At 36.7% G+C, this 23,877-nt stretch overlaps 1 protein-coding gene and 1 long non-coding RNA gene across 4 annotated transcripts in view; one reads left to right on the top strand and one right to left on the bottom strand.

The window, feature by feature from the left end:
• LOC145680265 (uncharacterized) overlaps positions 1 to 23,877 on the bottom strand; it is a 329,870-nt gene that overhangs the window by 75,671 nt on the left and 230,322 nt on the right. The window lies entirely within an intron of this gene.
• On the top strand, positions 11,146 to 22,809 carry LOC145680260 (uncharacterized). Of its 3 annotated transcripts, none has more exons than XR_014130633.1 (3): positions 11,146 to 11,548; positions 18,920 to 19,118; positions 20,980 to 22,809. It is a non-coding gene; the product is annotated as an uncharacterized LOC145680260 (long non-coding RNA). The 3 variants fall into 3 exon arrangements; XR_014130634.1 differs by having other exon boundaries at positions 11,146 to 11,562; XR_014130632.1 differs by lacking the exon at positions 11,146 to 11,548 and having other exon boundaries at positions 15,292 to 19,118.

Below are 23,877 nucleotides of genomic sequence, written 5' to 3'. Positions count from 1 at the left end.
AATAATAATAATAATAATAATAATAATAATAATAATAATAATAATAATAATAATAATAATAATAATAATCTATATTATAAAATTAAAGTGGCAGTGATTTATAGTCTCTTGAACCACCCTATCGATCTCGATCAAATATTCAACATTTATAATGTTCGAACCTGGGAGTATTTTTATCTATTCATTTGGATGGTGTTACTTAGTGGAGGGGGAGAATAGAAAAATAAAAAATAAAGAAAACTTAACAAGTTTTGAATCAAACGACCAATCTGGATGAAATTTGCAACATAGATTACGTTTGTGCATGGAATGCTTTTAACCATTTCACCTGGATGGAGGAATGTTGGGAAGGGGGAGGACGGGAAGATATACAAAAATTAATACAAATAAAAATAAAAGTGACTATGTTAATTAGTTAATAAGTCTTGAACCACCGAACAGATCTGCATCAAATTTTCAACATGGATGAAGTTCGAGCCTGGAGTAGATTTCATCATATCACTTTGACGGTTAAACTTAGGGAAGAGGAGGGGAGGGGATATATATATATATGTACACATAAATAAATAAAACTTAATAACTCCTGAACCACGCAGATTATCTCGATCAAATATTTAGCATAGATGAGGTTCGGGCCTGATATGGTTTTTATTATTTCACTTTGATGCTAAAACTTAGAGAAGAGGAATGGGAAAGGGATATATATATAAATATTAAATAATATAATAAGTCTTGAACCACCGTACCAATGTCGATAAAATTTTCAACCTAGATGAAGTTCGAACCCGAGATGGTTTTCCTCATATCATTTTGATGGTGTAATTAAAGGAAGGGGAAAGGAGAGCAACATTTAAAAGAGAACGAAAATGACTGATATTAGTATAGAATCTATAATTTTTGGAGTCGCTGAAATGAACAGTGAAACATCTCATGCCGTTTAAATCCAAATTGCGCCTGCAACATGGAGGAGGGGAAGACATATAAAAATGATCAAAATAACCAATACCATTGTCGAATTCATATTTTGGATGAGATCAACAATGACACTAAAGATTCCGTGCTCCACAACGTGGGAAATATAAAACTCATCGAAAATGACAGATATCAAAGAGCGCTTTAGTAATAGAAAAAGTGACTGAATAACGGAGCATATTATTAATTTTTCTCAATTTAGCCCAGCAAACCGGCCAATTGATCCTAGGAATAATAATAATAATAATAATAATAATAATAATAATAATAATAATAATAATAATAATAATAATAATAATAATAATAATAATAATAATAATAATAATAATAATTGCTATTATTATTATTATTATTATTATTATTATTATTATTATTATTATTATTATTATTATTATTTGCGTCCTTTTGAACTTGCAGGGCGAAATTAATTCATAATATGTTTCTATTTCTGTAATTTTTCATGGAATGTATGTTGTTTCCTTTACTAGTGGGCACTAATTTCTCTCTAGGTCGTCGAATAAATGAATTTCGTTGTGCACTTAGGTGCAAATAACCTTACAGGAAGAAGCTTGATTGTGCCAAAGATCAAGGCTAAAGTGTGTAATTGGGTTCTAGTTTCAGGTGGCATGATAGTGTAGCGGTAACGTAATGGAGTTATGATTAGTACAGCTGTCAGGCATAGGTTCGAATCCAGTTCACAACAAACTTGCATTTTTTACAAAATGATAGTGAAGAATCAATTTCTCATATTAGACTTGCAATGCTTAAGAATGTGGAAGCAACCACCTTTAATATGATAGAGACGATTTACGAATGTTGTTTGAGAAAGGGCAAGGGATTTGCCCGGATATTCGAAATACTTCATTGATCTGCAGTAAACACTTTTGGTGTTATCGTTTTCATAAAGAAATATTACAGCATTTGTTGGACGAAGTTTGGGTAATGCAATCGGTGGTGTAGTGGTAAAGTACCAGACTTTCAAGCGGAAAATCTAGGTACGATTCCCCGTCAGGTAGTATAACATTTTCGCATAAAATAATGGCTGCAAACAGAGATTTATCTTCTGTTGGAGAACTTACAAAGCATCACTGGCGAGAATTTGAATAAACAGTGTGTGTGTTCTTCATCATACACTGTAATGATAAGTATGTTTCATATTTATATTCGTCTCTCTGTTTCTCTATCTCTCTTTCTTTCTTGACGTTTCCCTACCCTGTCTTTGCATCTTTCACTTCTCTCCCCTCTCTCGCACGTACACACGCACTTCATGTGCGTGTGCCTGTTCCAAAGTTAAAACGGAGCAAGAGACCGATATACCTGGTCTGGAAAATGTAATTAACTGCCAACTTCAGCGTCGAGTTTTTCTGCTTTGGGGTAAACATCTCCAGTCCTGGTCATCTCTGAAAGAAATACTGTTTAAACGCAAAGGAATAAGAAAAAATTATTTTTTTATCATCTGGGTTATCGAGTCTCGGTCGAATTACTGGGTCACTACGGCTTTGAATCCTCGACCAAGTGGTAGTCGATAAGCTAACCAACATCATCCGACTGACACTATGATCCGTTTGAGCTCCAGCGTGTTCATTCTATCTGTGCAAATTACAACGTTATATCCGCAAGAGATGAAAGTGATGCTACATGTTCGGAACAGATAAATCTTCGGAAAAGACTAGAAAATGGCAACCTCTTTGGTTATTTGAAAACAAAAATTTATTTATACTAGTTCGATACAAATTTGTTTCCATTCTATAACTCAATGTGATTTATTCAGGTTGAAATTTCAAACATGCAAGGTCTGCTACATCTATAAGGAACATGCAATTTTCCATTTGAACATTTGTAACTTTTCACAATGATACGGTTTGGACTTTTAATATAGGATATTTCTGATAACAATTTACCAGTAAAATAGCACTTATTCAATTTTATCTTTCTTCCTTTTTCTTTTCGTTTCCTTCATTTTGTTCTCTTTGGATTTGTAGTCTGGAATGGAGGGTATGATTTACGCTACCTACTGGGTTTATTAGAATGTGGTTTGCATCAGTACGTCCAATGAACACTACCGAATTTACAACCGAACCACGCGGATACAAAGCAGGTGTTAAACTGTTGACATTATCTTAGATGTGTCTGTGCGATCTACAGTTCTACTGGAGATTGAGTATGCTATCCTGTTTCAAAGTGACTTAATGAATGTCTCAAGCATCTTCTATATATTCGAATAGTCCTGAAAAATATAAAAGAAATTGATTTCTGGTAACGGAACTTTATAATATTAGGTTCTTTTCTTACTAAGTTTAAAATTCCACATTTTTATCTGTTCTCTCTTTTCTTTTTCTTCTTCTCTCGCTTTCTCTCTCTCTCTCTCTTTCTCACACTCTGCTTCACTTCTGAACCTCTGTGTAATATACATCCATTGGTTTCAACTTTTGATTGTGTGTGTTTCAGTTTCTCCCGAAATCAACTTATGAATCTTATTTCGTCTCGGTTTCGTTATTTCATTTCATCGATACTAATGCATGTGTAGTTTGAAATTAGAATTGCGTTCATGTTGTTAGCTAATTTTAGTTTTGGAGGGAAGAAAGAAGGAGAGAGAGGGGTCTCTTTACCAGACACGATTATGGGCTAAGAAGGTGTATATTGGGTGGCTTAGCTGCACGGCATTAGGTGTCGCAATTTTTTTATGCGGAGTGTACAATAAGGAAAAGCTTATGATTTCTTAGTTCACAGTATTTTGCTCACAAAAGATTTGAAACAATCAGTATTTCATAGCGTATAAAGGTGCTCGGGTTCCCTCTGTGAGAGCATCTCAGCAAAATTTGCTCATAATTGTAATTTGTGTTATCACTAAAACATCACGTTAAATTTAAGTTACAAAAATGAAATCTTTGAGTTTTACGTCTCACGGATATTTCGGTTAAGCTAAAGGAGACGGTAATGATGAGTAATGAATGAAATGCTGGAATGAAGAAAGTGGGAGGAAACGGAAGAACCCCGAGGAAACCCACGCACACGGTATTTGTCCACCATAAAGTTCACTCTGCGGGGGCTGGGATCGAATCCGGTATCCCAAGCACCAGAGGTGAACGCTCTTTAAGTTACAAATATACATGATTGTAATTATTATGAATGTTTATTCAAAGTAGTTTACCTTCTAGTTTATAAAAAGCAAAGAAGAGACAGTGTGCGAATTGAAAATTTTTCCCGGGGAGGATGAATTTTACCCATATGTGCACCCAGTCCTCTCCATATATATATATATATATATATATATATATATATATATATATATATATATATATATATACGAGGGTCGCTACGAACGTTTTGAGATACCCATTGTTGTGGCACAGTATTTGAATTCCAACAATTGTGTTCGGTAGTGGTATCCAGAGCGAAGAAGCAAAGCAAATTTCAACTCGCCTCGCTTATCGGTGTGACCGTATCGCCCTCACTAGTTTGTTGATGTGAGCAGTATTCGGCTGTCTAGAATGGAGCTCGAAAGAGAACATTTTCGGGCAATGATCCTTTACGATTTCAAAAGTGCTTTAAACGATACACAAAGCCTTGACCTTTTGCAGGGGGCATCTGGGGACCTTGCTCCTTCCCTTACTACAATTTTTCGGTGGTTTGGTGAATTCAGAAGATTCCAGACTTCGCTTAAAGATGAAGAGAGAGCTGGACGTCCGACAACAGCTGTGTCAGATGAAAACATTGCCGCTGTGGAACAAATGATTCTAGTAAATCCCCAAACAACTTTCAAGAACATTGAATCTACAGTAAACATTGGTTCGCCAGCAGTAACAAAAATTCTTCATGATCATCTTCGGCTAAGGAAGGTTTCACCTCGTTGGGTGCCTCACACTTTGACTGAACAGCAGAAGCGCATGCGTGTGGAATGGTGTGAAGAAATGCTTGCAAGATTTGATGGAGACAATTCTCGACGCGTCTCTGACATTGTTACTGGTGATGAGACTTGGATCTATCAATTTGACCCTGAAAATAAACGCCAGTCTACAGTTTGGATCTTTCCAGACGAAAATCCACCCACGAAAGTGAAGCGACCGCGAAATGTGGGGAAGAAGATGGTCGTAACTTTCTTTTCCAAATCTGGCCATGTTGCAACTGTTTCACTTGAAGAACAAAGGACTGTTACCGCTCAGTGGTACACCACTGTTTGCCTAACAAAAGTGTTCCAGAAGCTTCGGGAACGACGTCCAAGAACTGGATTGCGTGGGATCCTGCTTCATCATGACAACGCGTCCGCACACACGGCCAACATCACAATTCAGTTTTTAGAATCTACGGAGGTCAAACTTATGACTCATCCGCCGTATAGCCCTGACCTGGCCCGTGGGATTTTTTCTGTTCCCCAGGAGCAAAGAGCAAAGATCGCATGCGTGGGAAGAGATTTTGCAGCCCTAAAGAAGCTGTAGTGGCTTAAGAGAATGAACTTTCAACACTTGAAGGAAAAGACTGGCAACACTGCTTCCAAAACTGGTCTTCGAGGATGCAAAAGTGTGTACAGTGTAATGGTGAATAGTTTGACAAAATGTAAGTGTTATATTGATTTTAAATATGTAAGTTATTTCACATCTCAAAACTTTCTTAGTGACACTCGTATATATATATATATATATACGGTGGGTGGAATAAAAATACGGAATTTTAATTTCCGATTGGAATAAAGTTATTCATAGTTCGCTTCTTATCAATTCTTTCTCGTCTTTTAAAACTCACGAAAATGCAACACCTGAATGCTCATCATTATTTCTCAGAATGTTAGGGCTATAATGGTGCAAGAACTCCTAATTAAAACATAGGATATATATGAGTGTGATGTACAACATCGTGTCCATGGATTTTCTTGACGTTCTTCCGTTTCCCCCTACATTATTATTCCACCAATTCTTACTTAACAAAATTTCTTTTTCTAATCACCTACAGAGCAAGACCATGAGAGATAAGTATGAAAATATTTCAGTTGATCTTCGATGCAAAGATTCAATCGAAAATGTTTAATCTTGTCAGTCAGCAGTAGAATATCAAGACACTATCTTATATGGTTTTACCCAAGCCGTCTCCTCCTCAATCTTTTCTTCGTTAAGGATCACTTCCATCTATATGTTCAGCAAGGAAAAAAATGAAATGAAATCTTTAAGTTTAACGTCCCAGAGTTATGCCGGTTAGGCTAAATGAGACGGTGATAATTAGAAATAAGTGGAATGGAGTAATGAAGAAAGTGGGAGGAAACGGGAGAACCCCGAGAAAACTGACAAGCACGGTGTTTGTCCACCACAAAGTCCACACGGGTTCAACAAGGATCATTTGACTCAGTTATATCAGCACGAAGCTGGTGCCACGCAAATTCAGTAATAAAAATTGAAGAAAGAAAAGTGCATCTATACTTAAAGTTTGCAGATATAAGCCAATAACTCTCATTTAGCAAAATACAAACGAAATCAAATTGGAAAAGAACTACATGTAGTATTAGATAGTCTTTCTACATAAATGCGAGCTTAGTTCTCATTCTTGTGTATCTACTATAATAGTGAATCACTCACTCAGAGCAGTGGACACCCGCTTGGACTAGTGGCTAGCACGCTTGCCTTCTGTGCGCGTTGTCCCGGCTTCGATTCCCGGTGGGGGTACTGTTGAACGATAAAAGTGGTTCGGATCCCAATATTATCAGTAAGTCCATTTCTCCTTTAGTCATCCAGGCATAATCGTGAGACGCTAAACTCAAAAACCAACTAATTCACTCAGATTAGTGTTGGAGAAATATTTAATAATAGCTACATGCTATTATTGGGTAAAACTTAAATATCATTTATATACCTGAGAGTTTTCAATTTCTCTACAATAAAGACAATTACCGTACCAGAACTTGAGAAAAGTAGCTTCAAACTCTACACGATAAAAATTATTACACAACTGGTGATGAGACTTGGATCTATCAATTTGACCCTGAAAATAAACGCCAGTCTACAGTTTGGATCTTTCCAGACGAAAATCCACCCACGAAAGTAAAGCGACCGCAAAGTGTGGGGAAGAACATGGTCGCAACTTTCTTCTCCAAATCTGGCCATGTTGCAACTGTTTCACTTGAAGAACAAAGGACTGTTACTGCTCAGTGGTACACCACTGTTTGCCTAACAAAAGTGTTTCGGAAGCTTCGGGAACGGCGTCCAAGAACTGGATTGCGTGGGATCCTGCTTCATCATGACAACGCGTCCGCACACATGGCCAACATCACAATTCAGTTTTTAGAATTTGCGGAGGTCAAACTTATGATTCATCTGCAGTATAGCTCTGACCTGGCCCCGTGTGATTTTTTTCTGTTCCTCAGCATCAAAGATCGCATGCGTGGGAAGAGATTTTGCAGCCCTGAAGAAGCTGTAGTGGTTTACGAGAATGAACCTTCAACACTTGAAGAAAAAGACTGGGAACACTGCTTCCAAAAGTGGTTTTCGAGGATGCAAAAGAGTGTACAGTGTAATGGTGGATACTTTGAGAAAATGTAATTGTTAAATTGATTTTAAGTATGTAAGTTATTTCACATTTCAAAACTTTCGTAGTGACCCTCGTAACAAAAGTCATTTCATTTGACTTTGCAATTTGGCGTGATGGTCAGGCACACATAGTTACATTCAATTTTTTATATATTATAATAATTTATATATTACAGTGATTCAAAAATGTATTTTTTTTCAGTAGTTAGCTCCTCTAAAAACTCACAGGTCTCGAAAGCCAAATAGTAGTATAATTTCCATTGCTATTATTATAATTACAAATATCAATATCCAAAAGTGCCTGAAGTTCTTTTTTCACTTAGATATACTAACCTCAGGTAAAAGTAGACAGAAACAAATGGAAAAGAAAGTTAAATGGAAGTCTTGAAAGTAAAACGCAGACAAATTTACCAGTCTTCAGAAGATAGTGTCTATAATGCAGTGAGCAGAGTGGATCGGTAGGTCAGAGTGAATCGGTGGGTCGCAGTGGGCCATGGTGGGTGGTGGGTCGCAGTGGGTCATGGTGGTGGTGGGTCGCAGTGGGTTACGGTTGGTGGTGGGTTGCAGTGGATCACATGCTGTTGACCCATTTCCCACTGACCCATTCAGAAAACTTGACCCACTCCGAGGTTCGAGGCTGGACTGGTTTTAGGCTATTCACCTTGATGGTAGAGCTGGGGGTGTGGTGGGAGGGGGTATAAAAATAAATAAAACTCCTGAACCACTCTACCGATCTTAATCAAATTTTCAACAAAGATGAGGTTCAAGCCTTGGATCGTTATTATTTAAATTTGACAGAGCAACGTAGGGAGGAGAAGGAGGGGGAGATATATAAAAATCAATTTATATAAGACTGAAAGTGACTACTTTGTAATTTAATAACTCTTGTACTATCTGAACGATCTGAATCAAATTTTCAAGATACATGAGGTTCGGATCTGGAAACATTTTTGTAATTTCACTTTAACTGTAGATCCTAGGGGAGGGAGAGGGAATTGGGAAGTATAAATAAAAACTAATAAAACCTAATAACTTTTGAACCACCCAACCAATCTCGATGAAACTTTTTATGAGGCCTTGGGTGTTTTTTTTATCGTCTCACTTTGACGAACCAACCTAAGGGTGGGGGAGAGGGATATATATATATATAATGACTGCCTTTGTGAGTTCGTCACTCTTGGAACCACCCGACCAATCTCAATCAAATTTTGAACATGAGTTTAGGGGCAGGGATTACTTTAGGCTATTCACTCAGGTTGCAACGTAGGGGAGGGAGAGGGAGAGAAATTTTAAAACGATCAAAATTGACTGCTATTAGTGTTCAATCCATAGTTTTCGGTGTAGATGAAAGAAACAGTGACACTTCTGATAGTGTTTCATTCCAAGATCAGCCCTGATTGTTGGGGAGGGGGAGGGTACATTACTGGCCAGTTTCGACTTCTTGTTTCGGGCCATTTTCGACGTGAAAGCTCATGGACAAAAATTTTCCTACTCGGACTTTACTTTTGGATTCATTTAAACATATCTTAATTAATCTAATTAGCTTTCTCGGTATTTCAAGTTCTGTAAGAACGTTGTTTCTATCCTAACCGAGTCGTACGCTTTTCTAAAATCAATAAAGAGTTGATGTACCCGGGTATTGTATTCCCACTTTTCTTCGAGTATTTGGCGAATGGTAAATATTTGGTCGATAGTTGATCGATTTCGTCTACATCCGCACTGATAATCTCCAATAATTTCATCTGCGTATGGGTTCAGTCTTGCTAATAGAATATTTGAAAGGATTTTATAGGATGTTGACAGAAGAGAAAGGCCTCGATAATTATTACAGTCAGTTTTGTCGCATTTCTTGTGAATTGGAACAATGATTGATTCTTTCCATTCTTGTGGCAATTCTTCCTTGTTCCAGATAAGGAGAATGAGTTTGTGTATTTTGTTCCACAATTTTTCGCCTCCAGCAAAAATTAACTCAGCCGGAATTTCAGCTACACCCGGAGATTTGTGTTTCTTTAATTTCTTTATAGCAGTTTCTACTTCTATTCGGTTGGGTTCTGGAATATACGGTTCTGCGGTGTGTATCTCCTTTTCTCCACCCACACTAGTTTTTGGTTGTGTGTTAAGCAAATAGTCAAAGAAATCTTTCCATCTATTTAAGATGCTATCTGTGTCAGTGAGAACTGTTCCGTCAGCTTCCTTTAATGTATAAGCACGAGGTTGATAGCCTTTCTTAAATACGTTGATTTCCTTATACATGTCCCGGATGTTTTTATTTTTACTATTATATTCAAGTTCCTTATTTTTAGCTTTCAGAAAATCGCGTTTCTTTGTTCTAAAAGTTTTGGAAGTTTCCCGCCTGATATCTGCGAAATTTTGTGTAGTTATTTCATTCGGATTTTGTAGCCAGCCTTACTTTGCCTGTTTTCTCTTCTCTGCTAGTTTTGTGCATTCCTGGTCGAACCATGGTTTGTTCCTACGTATTTCCGCGTGTCCCAATTTTTCTTTCGATGAAATTTTACTGCAATCTCTAATTTCAATCAAGGTATCGTCAACACTATTGCACTCCGAAATTTCTAAAGCAGAGAATCTATTCGAAACTTCAATCTGGTATTTCTCTCTTACCTGGCTCTCTTCTAATTTCTTTAAATTGAATCTTTCCGTTTTCGGACAATGAATATTACCTTTATTCAACGACAACCTATTATTGCTGCTTCGTATTATTGCTGCTACCAGGTAGTGGTCAGTGTCACAATCAGTCCCTCTAAACGAGCGGACATCAATTATGCTAGATTGCCTTCTTCTATCTACTAAAACGTGATCAATTTGATTATGTGTTTTTCCGTCTGGTGATGTCCAAGTATATTTATGAACGTCGCGATGTGGGAATTTTGTACTCTTCACGATTAGGTTTTTGGATGTTGCAAAGTTCACGAGTCTAACACCGTTGTCATTACTTTCCTTATGCAGACTTTCGTTCCCTATAATCGGTTTGAAAATATCGTCTCGTCCTACCTTCGCTTTGAAGTCCCCTAATAGAATTTTCATATGGTATCGCGGGAGTTGGTCAAATATCCGTTCCACTTCTTCGTAAAACTGTCTTTTATATTGTCATCCTTATCTTCAGTTGGGGCATGTACAAGGGCGGATCTAAGGGGGGCTATAGGAGCTATAGCTCCCCCCTGGACCCTCAGGTGTACACTGGATAAAATGGACTTCAATCCTGTTTTATACAGGATAAAGCGGAAAACTATGGTTTAGCCCCTCCCTTGATCATATCCTGGATCCGCCACTGTATATATATATATATATATATATATATATATATATATATATATATATATATATATATATATATATATATATATATATATAATTTATTAATTATTATTCAATTTCTGGCCTCATACAATTTAATATTCAGGAATAATCTCCAAAGAAATGTTCAAAATTAAGTTGCAGAGCTATTATTATTATTATTATTATTATTATTATTATTATTATTATTATTATTATTATTATTATCATCATCGAAGTTGCGTTAGGAAACTCATCGACTCGATCGACTTTATTCTGCCTGATTGTCCATCTGTCCTTCTCTTCCACGATAATTATCAGGAAATTTATTCGATTCTTGGTGTGTGCTTCCCCAGATAGCACGAATACTTGCGGCAAATTTTTGTTTCGTTTAGTGGAGCAAACAATCTGAAAGTTTGCGAAGGCAAAATTTCTTAATATTTATTAAAAGCTTTCAATATGATCTGCAAATTTTCACTGATTTGCAAATATAAATTCACCACTGCAATTAACTTGCATCTTTTTTGAAAATATAACATTGAAAGTTTACCGTCGCCAAGGATCTTGTAAAATAGAGGATCTGCTTTTATATATCTTCATCCTATTAAAAGAATGAAGCCAAAAAAACATCCGAGCATCGGCACGTCTAATTGGCTACTCTCGTTACCGCCATATTTGTTGACACAAAACATTGCTATCTTCATAGGAAGAGATGTACTGTGTCTGTCGTTTATTTTTAAAGTATTAAAGTGCAGGTGATATCCATTTAGGTGGTAAGAGAACCTAAGTAACACTTCGTTCCATTAGAAAAACTGTAATCGTCATACTGAAATTATTGTATGTGCTTTTGGTTTAAATTTTGTGACAAGCTATGTATCTGAATGGATATGTTTATTTACATGTTCTTAGTAGAAGTATGTATTCCGACTTAACATTCGACAATTCATCACAGTAACTCGGAAACAAGTAATAAAGTTAGTGTTATAAATGAAATAATACAGAGAGAATTAATAAGTACTGAAGTTAACAATAAGTGACAAGAACATGGAGAAGTTTCTAGAACAGTTCCCCGTATATAGGTTACGAGCTAGGTTCGTTCCTTTCTGTACCAAAATTCAATATTTCATTTACATAATATTGCCGAGCGAGTGAAGGCGAGTTAGAGCCCCACAGGGCACGTCATTTTCTGTCTTTATTACTGCTAAATGGGAAGGGGGTCTAGTGTTCTAGAACCTTGCCAAGAACCTGCGATTTAGAGAGAAGTAGGATTCACTCGAGCAGACGGTTCTACAAAATGGAAAATTTGTAGGTAGAATATGATGTGGAACATGTTTCGTGAAGGAATGAGAATGTGAATACAAGTTATTACTGTCAGTGCACAGCATATTGAAATGAATTTTGAGTGATAGTGAGATTATTGTAAATGTAAGTGTGTTCTTCAACTATCCTTATTTATGCGTATACCCCCGTCGCTGACGCGCCAGCTACCTGTGCACGTCCCTTCTCGCTGACGATCGGGCTCCACTGTTGCGCTTCTGCCCTGGCTCGTTGAGTAGCATTCGTGCTTTTTAGTAGCCACCTAGCACCACGTGGTTCGTATTTTATGCACTGTAGTTTTTTGCTATGTGTCGACACTATTTACAGAGTCCTCCTGAAGTAGATCTCCAAGTAATTAAGGTTCTAGATTACTGGTCCCCTGTGTAGGTTAGTGGCTGGGTTGATTTCCTTCTGTACGAAAGTTTATACATTTAATTTTCACAGTATTGCCGAGCGAGCGTTAGCGAGTGAAGGGGGATAGAGCCAGGTTTTTTTTCGGGTTTTTTCGAAATATTTCAATGTCTTTGAGGTAAAAGTGTTGAAATGTGATTTATATTTGAAGATTGTCATTGTCACAACTTGCAACAATTTTCTACTCACTGCTGTTTCGAAAAAATTGCCGCCATTTTGAAATTTTACATTCGATTTGTGAGAAAATCTATACAGCAAATTTAGCGTATCTCGTGCTTCCACCGTCGAAATTTCAACTTAAAGGACAGAAAATTGCGCTTCGTAGCGCGGATACTCGCTGTTTTGAAAAAATGGCTGCCATTTTGACATTTTACGTTGGTATGCCGCCAAAATCTATACAGGAAATTTAGTGTCTTGTGCTTGTACTCTGAAAATTTTAACTTAAAAGGCCGAAAGTTGTAACCTGTAGTGTGTGTGGTAGAGGCAGACAAACAAGTTGAGTTGATTTTGTGTTTAATGTCCCTTTCAGCAGCGAGGCTATATGAGACGGGACCTCCTGATTAACATGGAATCCGAACCACAAGATCTCCCTCCGGGAAGCAAACCCGGATCTCCCACGCCGAAGACACATACACTAACCGCTTAACCATGAAGGAGCTCAGCAGACAAACGAACACATGTAGATCAATTCATCTACAAGCCTGACTGAAGTTCGGCAAATGTGAATACCAAAAGGGGTCTATTAATTTAAAACAAAAATGCACTTCATGTTATATGAAATAAATAAATGTTTCAAAATGTCTTGTATGAAATTAACATCTTCCAGCGTAAATAAACATCCCATATTTTTTGTCATGAGAATACGGGACACCTCAGACTCCGCCCCCCCCTTCCCCATCAACTTTCCAACACAATGCAACTAACTGTAGTCTGGTTATGAACAAAAGTATAATAGGCTGCGGTGGCTCAGTTGAAGAGGGTTCACCTCTGGTGCATGGTGTCCCCAGTGCGATCCCAGCTCGCGCCAAGTGAGCTTTGTGGTGGACAAACACCTTGTGTGTGGGTTTTCTCGGGATTCTTATATTTCCTCCCACTGTCTTCATTATTAACTTCTTTAAAAAATACAAAAATTAAATCAGTATGTTTTAATTAACATTAAGAAAATTAACAGTTCGTCTGATTCCTTTGTTTCCTAGCTTTCTTATATAATACAAAAATTAGATCAGAAGTACAAGCATCGTGAACAAGCGAAAAATCAATCCATGACGAGGTTAGGCAACAAATGCCACAAACGCATTAAACTATTTAATTTAGATGAATAAATAAGATAGAGATAGATAATATACAGATAAATGAGATGAGATAAAGATAAAAGTGTAGGAAATGTATATACCTTGATTCGCTCTTAGTTTTCGGTGCCTAGCTTACTTTATATGTCGTAAATTGTGATTTTGACTATGTACCTCGCGCCCAAACGTACAGCGCCGAAACGTCCGCGCCCAAATGGTGGCGCACAAACGTCCTGTTCCGGAATATAATAGATGAAAGTTCACTAAGCAGCAGCTGCTTTTCTCTGTTCGTACCCCACAATTACTTGTACGGACTGAAGATGCCTAAAAACTTAAGATGTGCTATAAAAATGCTTTACAGGAAAACAATATGGAAATTATTTAAATCAGTGGTACAATCTACCTACAATATTCTTCACGCGTTTAGCAATATTTATTTACATGGCTGTATTTGCCAAAATTACGTTCGTCAGTTTAATCTGATAAAAAGCTGATTTTTCTCCTGATTTCACAATTTTATGACCTAGCTTCTGAAAAAGATTATAATTCTTGTTAACTTATCGAATGTGTTGTTGGACAAAAGGTCAGTCATCTTCCCTGTGTTTGTAAATGTAGAAACATTCAAAAGTTTTTTTTTTTTTTAATGTACCAGAGAGTATCCGAGTTCCCATAAAGTGCAATGGAGGATGTAGCATTTTAAATTTCGCTCGCCATTAAGTCGAACAGGGTGGTGTAATGACTTCCTCGAAACAGCGTACTGTTCATTCACTAATTACAGGATTTCCAGCCAATGTCAATTTTTTTTTTTTTGTTTGTTTTTCACTTTTCGAATAAACTGATATTGATAGCAGAAATGGAACGGAGTTAAAAAAACGGGAAATTACCCTGTCCGGACTAAATTTACGGGGACGCGGGACACTCGGGCCCAAAAACGGGACGTATGGCAGGCTTAAGCGTAAAATAAATAGTTTTATTGTTGAAGTATTCATTTCCAATCCTTCTGCGTTTAATTTCCCGAGCACTTCTTTCACGGCGTGTACATCAAAACTTCCACTAGTACGGAAATTTGAACTCAGCACTTGAAATAGTAAGCGTTACCTAGTCTTTAGAACCCCGAGCATTAAGCTTCTTAAATTTGGCAAGAATTTTTACGCTATTGCTGGTGTTGATTCTACAGAATAATTATTTGAATAGTAGCAACAAATGACTGAACTAAACTGTTATTGTTGGAAAACCAAATTTTAGTTGAAGAAACTTGTGTTTCACATCCAAGGTAAGAAATAATGCCAATAGCTTTACATATGTACTATTAGTACCGGCACCTATGACCTTAAACCCGTCAAATGTATGAGTGATAACGTCCCTTGGTGTCGACGAGCACACTATTCACGGAAAATATTTTCTAAAGTACAAAATTGCTTATTGTACTTCAAATAGGCTTTCAGCATAATCCATACATTAATTTGTTCTATAACTATCTCAAGCTAAGGTATTTTTTAAAAAATTCATTCAGTGCATTCAGAACTTTATGAAGATCGTATGTTGAATGTTGTTGTCTACCTTAACGTGAAAGCCTCTAATTCGCCCAAGGAAAGTAAAATCTGATGAAAATCACTTACAATGTGATCACCTTAGTTGTACCAATCATATATTAACAAATAGGTCAAAAACCCAGGTGGGTTTTAAAGTGGGGTTTTTCAGGTGGGTCCAACCCGAAAAAACCCACTGGTTTTTTTCGGGCTGGGCCCACTTGGGCAAACCCTAGTTAGAGCCCCGCAGGGCACGTTGTTTTCTGTCTTTATTACTGCTCAATGGAAAGGGGGACCAGTAATCTAGAACCTTGCCTTCTCATTTAGTGCATACTCTGCGAAAAGACACACATAGCTCCATACGAGCCGACTATTTGGGTGGTCCGGGGCTCCAGCATCGGCAAGATTTTTAGTTTGGACCCAGGTTTGAACCCGTTTCTCTTACGTTTAAGTCACAGTCAGCCGTCTTACCGACTGAGCTAGGGTATCCCCAAATTATCATTATAGTACCGGTATATTTTACTTATCACAGCAGAGCCCTTTATGATAGTGTTCATAAAAGACTTTAACTAGAAGGAAATGAATCAAAAAATATCGATACTCGCCTGAAAACATATAACACGTCTGCGCCGTAGCAAAGCTCTAACCTAACCTGAAAAGGTAAGAAATGTGTCAAAATTTGGTAGAACCGTCTGCTCGAATAATGCCAAAAGTAGTAAGAAAGCTGATCTTCCGCAGGTAGCGTCCCCGAATGAGACCTTCAGTTTTTTAACCTTAAACCAGTTTTTAACGTTGTATTGCTATTTATTTGTTATTATTTTAACATATGTTGCCTATAATTAGCTACTCCTCTTTCATTTTCATCGTTCACTGTTAACATTTAATCATAAATAATTCTTGTTTTCATGCTTTCTGTGCTATGCTAGTGTAAATTCATCTGTATTATATTACTGCACAAAATTAATTACTTTCTCATGCTTCCCACTAGCGCTTAACAACACTCTACTAATGTAAGTATACTTTTAGATGGGGCGTTGGGAGCGGAGTTTCCTATCAAATACATGTCCGTGGGACAAAAATCCAGAACACATACAAATATACTACCTGTACTAGGTTGCTACACAACGGGATGATTATATTCGTGAAACATAAACTCGTTTTAGTAGGAAATGCACTGTTTCTGTCTTAAAGAGTGTTTAAATAAGGATTTGTAATGAAATATTCAGACTGACTTCAGGAGAGCTGAGTATAACTACAGCGTGTGCAGGTATATCATAAAACAGCACTATATATAACAGAATCGACTTAAAAGCACAAACCAACTTGTGTTATGTGGTCATTAAAAACCAAGATTGCTATCTGAGGCAGGCAGGGGAATACTAGCCGTAGTGAGGCTTTGTGTAGGGAGCAGGCGCGTTACTGACCGTGTCTATACACATAAATGGTAATGGAAAGACGTTTTATGTTTCATGAAAGCATGTGCCCTATAGCCATATGCAACTGGCACAGCTTTGTGAGAGTTGTGTGTTCAATGATCACTTTGTACCAAGAATGCAAATAGGCAACAAAATGTTACTAGCCCAACAAAAAAACCAGCCTACTTGCTCACATTCCATTAGAAATCGTGGCTATTGTTTAACTTTAGGGAGGCCAGGATTTTAACCGAATTTTCCCGATATTCTATTCACATTCGGATAGGTGAGGTTAAATACATTTAATTCAGACAGTTGCCGAGCGAGCGTTAGCGAGTAAAGGTGGTTTGGAGTCACACAAGGCACGTTGTTTTTTATCTTCGTTAGTTTCCCGACCCCCCATTACTAAAGATTTACCAAAATAATTTATTTACGTTTAAAATAAATAATAGCGATTTTAAAAACTCGCTCGGGGCGAGTGTTTATTAGCATCAGTGCTTTGTACACTGTCTTTATATAACACTTTATTTCATGTCTTTCTTATGGAGTATTACCTGGTAAACGCCACACTTTTCATTTCGAATTTTGCCTTACTATACATGCAAAAGGTAACACCCCGATATATTTTTATTACTTGTACGATCTTATTGTGTAATCAAGTAATATATATTTCTTCCGTACATTTTTCAACTGCATGCCCGCATTACATGGAATGGCATCTAAACTTTTGCCCCATTTCACCATATTTGGTTCAGATAATACTCGCTTTTCAGTTCCTGCTCTCCATTTACGTTTCCCCTCCATTACTGGAGCATACATGTTCTAAGTTAAGGGTTGGTTTTAGACAAGATAAATGAATTAGTAAGATAGTGGGTTTGAAACTGCCATATTATGCTCTATGTACCTAATATTGCCACAATACCGAATTCATATAGTCCAGAATTTAACTTTTTTAAAAACATAAATTATCATCATACGGTGTTGATCATCAGGGTTTTTTTCTTTTCTTTTTTTTTTTATACATGCATTCCCTTGATATCGAGCGGACCGACCTTCTTTGCGCTTCCCAGACGTGAATAGGTCCAATGCTAGCTTCTAGTAACTACCTAGCCCAAACAGGTAGATATTTTTTGCATAATTGCGCCCAGCATTATCTGTAGAGATGCAACAACACCATCTGTCGGCGAACACATAAAACAGTCCTATTTTGTGTGTGTACGCAAGGATAAGACTATTTGTATGTTGTGTGATGTGAAATTAAATTAAAACAGAAACCTACAGCAAAGTTGAGAATTGAGAAGAATCGGGTTATCTTCAATTTCTGAAATATAATGCTTTACATACTCTTCTTCATAAATGAGAAACTTATCAGTGCTCTACGCTAATTCCAATTTTTATTATTGTTATTGCATGAATTTAAAAAGTTCTGACAAGTTGTGTTTCGCATAAAATTAGTGTAATAAGTTTCAAACCTGAGATATGATTGAATGTCGGAATTAAATGTAGTTTCATTGTCCATGTGTATGAGAAAGCTTCCAGTGAAAGAAGATATCAGTAAAGCACACTGTCATTATATGATAAAGAGGAAGCGGAAAAGATCGATAGATAGGTTAAACTTGATATGTAAGAGAGTTTTCCAAGTAAAGCTATGATTATACTTTCCAAAATTAGAATATAGAATAACTTATTCAAATCCAAGTCCGCGCATAGTGTAGCAGTAGATTACTTTGGGGAGGGGGGGACAAATAGCAAGACCGGGTAATAATCTGCGTTGTCAGCCTTTTATGGGTAAAGTTCTGTATTTGTAATAACAATTACAACTAACCTGAATAATGTTCCTTTTTCACGTCTTCCAAACTTACATGCAACGTAGAAAATTACAGAAATAGATTTTTAAAAATACAGAATCAGTTTTGTTAAAAAAGATATTTTCACACCATTGTTGTTACCAAAGAAGAAAAGAAAAGAAATTCTACGTGAAAAGCTGCATAAGAGAAAAAATGTTAAGCCCTATGCATGATGAAGAGTACCCTTGGGAGTATGGAAATATAGGCTAAAAATACCTGAAATAGAAACATTATTATTATTATTATTAAAGTGTGTTCCATAAGCTCAATAACCAATTCTATATTCGTATTGTATAATCTGAATTTTTAATGGTAATTTTGTACATTTTTTAATTGAAGGATACCTAAGAAGAAAGAATTGCGTGAAGCCTGGATTAGGTCTATTTGACGGAAAAACTTGACTCCTAGTGCTGGTAGTGCACTTTGTTCTGTACATTTCCGAGAAGATGACATTCATAGAACGTCCCTCTCTTGTGTGAGAATTCGCGAAAATGCAGTTCCATCTGTATTTCCTGCTTTTCCAAAGTATTTGCAGAAGGTATATTCAGTTTCTTTATTTTTATTTATTTATTTGAACCTTGATAATTTTATGCATTATCATCACTAGAAAGATCAAAGATTTCTCTTGACTCCTGGTGAAATTATAGCGAACTGGTTCATAATAGTTTTGCTATATTAAATATCTTGAACTAGGAAATAAATAACTGAATAAAACAACATTTATTTTAAAATAATGTGACAGTTTCGCCAACTAACTGAAAATATTGGCTTCATCAAACACTGTAAAAAAAAAAAAAAAAAAAAAAAAAAGCATTACTGTACATTTATAACCTAAAGTATACGTTGGAGATTTAGGGGAGGGTGCAAGTGAGTTGAGTGTTCCAAGAAAGGGAACGTTTTAGAGATATAAGGAAATTACATAAGTTGCTTGTAGGCTCATTGTGTCCGTATGCTACGTACATAAATGTGATCTGTCACGAACAAAACAACATATTATTACAATGAATACTAAGCCGTTTAGGAAGCTAGGAGTTAAAAGAACTCGTTCAGGATTGGTGCAAAATTCTTTGATTTTTAGTGGTAATGAATGTACTAAATATTACTGGTATTAAGACGCAAACTGGGTTGTGACTTAATTCGCATTGTCTTAAAAGTATATGGGGAGGAGAGGCAGGGTTTTAATACAGTGGCTAATTATAATATCCAACGCTGAGGGACGTATCTTAATTGATTTTCTGTATTTTAGTACATGCTTGTCTGTATGTCTGTAAGAGGGTTGGCAAAAACCATGGTTTTTATTGAAAAAAGTTTTTTCTTTGGGGTTTATACTTTTTTTTTAATAATTTGCTCTGTGTATTTATATTACATATGGGCAGAGATAAGTTTGCTTCACCTTGGTGTTATTTTGCAACTACCGGGTTATGCTGGAAGGGGTCACATAAACTTAGAGCGGAGTCCAAACCGTTTTTCGACTTACATCCGAAACAAATTGTCCTCCATTTGAACTCGAAACCGGGACTAATTGGCCACAAATGCGGTACGTTTGCCGACTCACTCACGAAGGACTCCTGTTAAAAATACGTTGTACTGATCTTTACATACTTTTAATACATTTGTCTAATTGTCTTTTGAGGACCAGAAGATAAACGTGTGCAGAAGTGAAACCATTATAGAAAATTACATATGGACAATTTCAAAATACTGGAGAGTACAGAAGAACTAATTAATTTCAAGTTAGTTCTTGGGGGCCGCGGTGGCTCAGTGGTAGAGCGTTCACCTATGGTGCTAGGGGTCCCGGGTTCGATCCCAGCCCCCGCCAAGTAAACTTTGTGGTGGACCAACACCGTGTGCGTGGGTTTCCTCGGGGCTCTTCCGTTTCCTCCCACTTTCTTCATTCCACCATTTTCATTCATTATTCATCATCAGTCTCCTTTAGCCTAACCGGCATAATCGTGGGACGTAAAACTCAAAGATTTCATTTCCAAACTAGCGGAAAAACGTAATATGAAAAAGCTGCACAAGCTGAAGCGCTGGAGCTAGAGAAACGAAATTTGCTCTGATGATGTATCATGAAGGGTAGTTTATTAAACAATAGCGAAATTTTCAAAACGTTACCGTTTTTAATAAAAAAAATAAGCACCAAGTATCGGAAGCAAAACAACTTAGGTGATTTATTCGGCCATCTGTTGAAGGAATTATGCACTTCACGTTGTAATTCCATATCATTGCTGCAACAGAGGATAGTTTTTTTTACTTTAATGTCACTTGGCACTGTAGCATCCGTGATCCTCAGATATTTCCTTGTCAGTACGTGAGAAATTGACTCTCGCCTTAATTATATCATGTTGATAATCGAATGTTATAGCACAAATGCACAATACTTTGAATTTTCATTTCAGAGAAGGCAGAAGCAGTACTCCAGTTTCCTTGGATGAGAGCGAGAACACTACTCGAGTTTCAGTGGATGAGAGCGAAAGCACTACTCGAGTTTCAATGGATGAGAGCGGAACTGCTACTTGAGTTTCATTTGAGGAAAGCAGAAGCACTATTAGAGTTACTCTGGATGAGAGAGCATCCTCATCTGGAGGTGGCACTCTCAGCAGCACGCAGTCTCAGCTTCCAACGGAAGAATAGTGATTACGAAATATTTGTAACTATTTGTAAGAAGTAATCCAAACAACTTAAGACTTTGTTCATATATTTTTGAAACTGCATGGTGATAAGTCTGTTTTGTGCATTTAGTTTTTGTTGGGTGCTAATTTTGAAGGAGAGTTATACATAAAGTGAGAGTCGTTTAGCTTGTATGCGTAACGGAAGAACAGTGATTGCGAAATATTTATAACTATTTATAAGAAGTAATCCGGACAATTTAAGAGACTTGTTTATATATGGTTGAAACCGCACACGGTTGATTAATCTGCTTTGTACATTTAGTTTTTGTTAGGTGATAATCAAGGAAAGTTACTCATAATGAAAAGAGAGTCGTTTAGCTTGTATGCATATGAAACAAGAGTTAATGTTTACCATCGGGGTAGTTATCAACAAAGACGCATTGTACAGTTTCCAGTAATATAACGTTTGTTCATACACGAGATGATTTGCAGCATCTGTGCTGTAGGTAGTCTGCTATATTATGAACTGAAAGATAGGCATCATTCAAGTACCTCATTCACTTTTTTTTTGTTTGTTTTTGTTTTTTGTGCAAACTTGTAGTTACATTAAAATTGCACAAAATGGTCGTATGGTATTTTGTGAGCTGGTCAATGGTATCGGCAGAGAAGGGATTTATAAACCTATCAGTTGGTATGACTCAAGCAGCTTGTAACTGCTAAGAAAAGTTACCCCCAAAAATATTTAACTATTTTTAGGCAAAAGGGTGTAAAGTGTGAAGTATTTTTATAATTGAGTATATGGGAAACTGCATGGTACGAATGGATTTTTAGGTACATTGTACTCACCCCACGGACCTGGATTTTTGACAGCATCGACTAAAGGATGAAGACCGGCATATAATAGTTAAAAACCACGATGGAGTGTTTTATAGTTTGTGACCTCAGTTCCAGATAAAAGATGAGAAGTGGAGAATTTTAACGTGTAGCAAAATATTCCTCACCAAATAACTCTCCAACTTCCTACCTCCAATCGCCTCCGAATTTGCACCAAGCAAGGCGACCATATATAAAACACAACCGGATGTTTTTGTTTCTCAACATAAGATAGTATTTAGCTGAAGTGACGGATTGCAAATAAGAATTTTGAAAATTAATCCTGTATCGTGCAGGTGCTATGCAACCAGTTTGTGAGAGTGATGACTGGGTCGCTTCTCGATCAAGTGTGTCTATACGCCAGATATTGACACACGTTTGTTTCTGGATGCATGTTCCGATAATTTCCGGGTGTGTTCCCGGCGAAAATGCTTCCAGGTGTGTTCTATTTGTGCTTGATGCGAAATCAGGTTGAAGATTGCACAGTTCGAAATTTTGATATTTTCTTCCATTTTCGCACAATTTTCAAACTCAGAAAGTTGTGAAGAGGCATCAGATATTGGCATCTGGTACTAAGTATTATTATATATATACACAACAATTTGCTTTTTTCAACTTTTTTTTTTCTCTAAAACAGTTTTTGTTAATCCCCTTATGCATTCTGTAATATGATCACTGAGTATTGTTATAGTTTCTAGAACATTGTCATTCTAAAGTCAAAATCAAGCAATAAATATATAATGCCCTTTATTTACCGTATAGTATTTTTTAATGTTTCATCCTAATATTCTTATAGGTGCCTTCCATTTCAATTCAGGCAGAGCATGTACCATCACCATCTCAGATATTGTTGAAACTTTTTTTATAGCAACTAGACATGTTTTTAACAGTCCCATATTTTTTTGTTTTGTCGAAAAAAATTTTCCCGCAAGTAATGGGCCATCAAAAACGGGGAGTACAATTTATGAATTGTAGAAGACATGGAAAATGGTCAATTTCGGAGCCTCACCATTCGGCTATGGAGACAGATAGAGTTATAATTCTTGTTGTGGTATGTACATAGAGATATAAATAAACTATATTTTATTATAGTTTGGTTTGCGCATGCGTATCTTTTTGTACATAAATTAACAAATGAACGTCAATTTATCTGAAAAGTCGAAGTTTGCGAATTTTTTTCGAGCACTTCCGGTTCGAATTTTTTAAATTCTGTTTTCACGGTTGGTAAGACCTAGCTACCCGCTTTCCGAAAAAAATTTTGTATCGCTTCTGTGGTCAACCGTTTTGTCGCAAAAAATTCGAGAAATTGTAAAATTTTCAAAAATCGCCATTTTTGGGCGCCATTTTCTCGTAAACACCATTTTTTAAAATTCTGAAATTTTGTCAGACGGTTCAACTTTACCTGAATAATAAACACACCAAATATCATTCTCAACCAATGCTTCATGGATTAACTGCAGCCTTTTAAAGTTAGCGTAGTTTCGCTAATTTTGATGTCACAGTTAGCAACACTGGGAATAATAGAAGTGCAATGATTTGATGATGTTTGTGGTTCATATTCATTAAATGAAGAATAAAAGGTTTTCTTGGCTGGTTGTTTATTATTTTGAACAAAGGGGCTCTCTGAAATAGTAAAATGAGCCCCCCTACTCCTCCGGTTTCTTAAACTGAAGTAATCTGAGGTGGAAATTACGATTACGAAACACACAAATTTAAAGTTTACTTGAAATGGCCATCCAATGAATTCTGATGATCTATAAAAGGCCTAAACTATTACCTCAGTATGATTTGGAATGCTCCAGACAAAGTCTC

Source organism: Thermobia domestica, chromosome 3 (genome assembly GCF_964235325.1).
Source record: "Thermobia domestica chromosome 3, izTheDome1.hap1.1, whole genome shotgun sequence".
NCBI classification, from domain to species: domain Eukaryota; kingdom Metazoa; phylum Arthropoda; class Insecta; order Zygentoma; family Lepismatidae; genus Thermobia; species Thermobia domestica.
The sequence above is the reverse complement of the archived record's forward strand: the minus strand, read 5'-3'. Positions and strand labels throughout refer to the sequence as shown.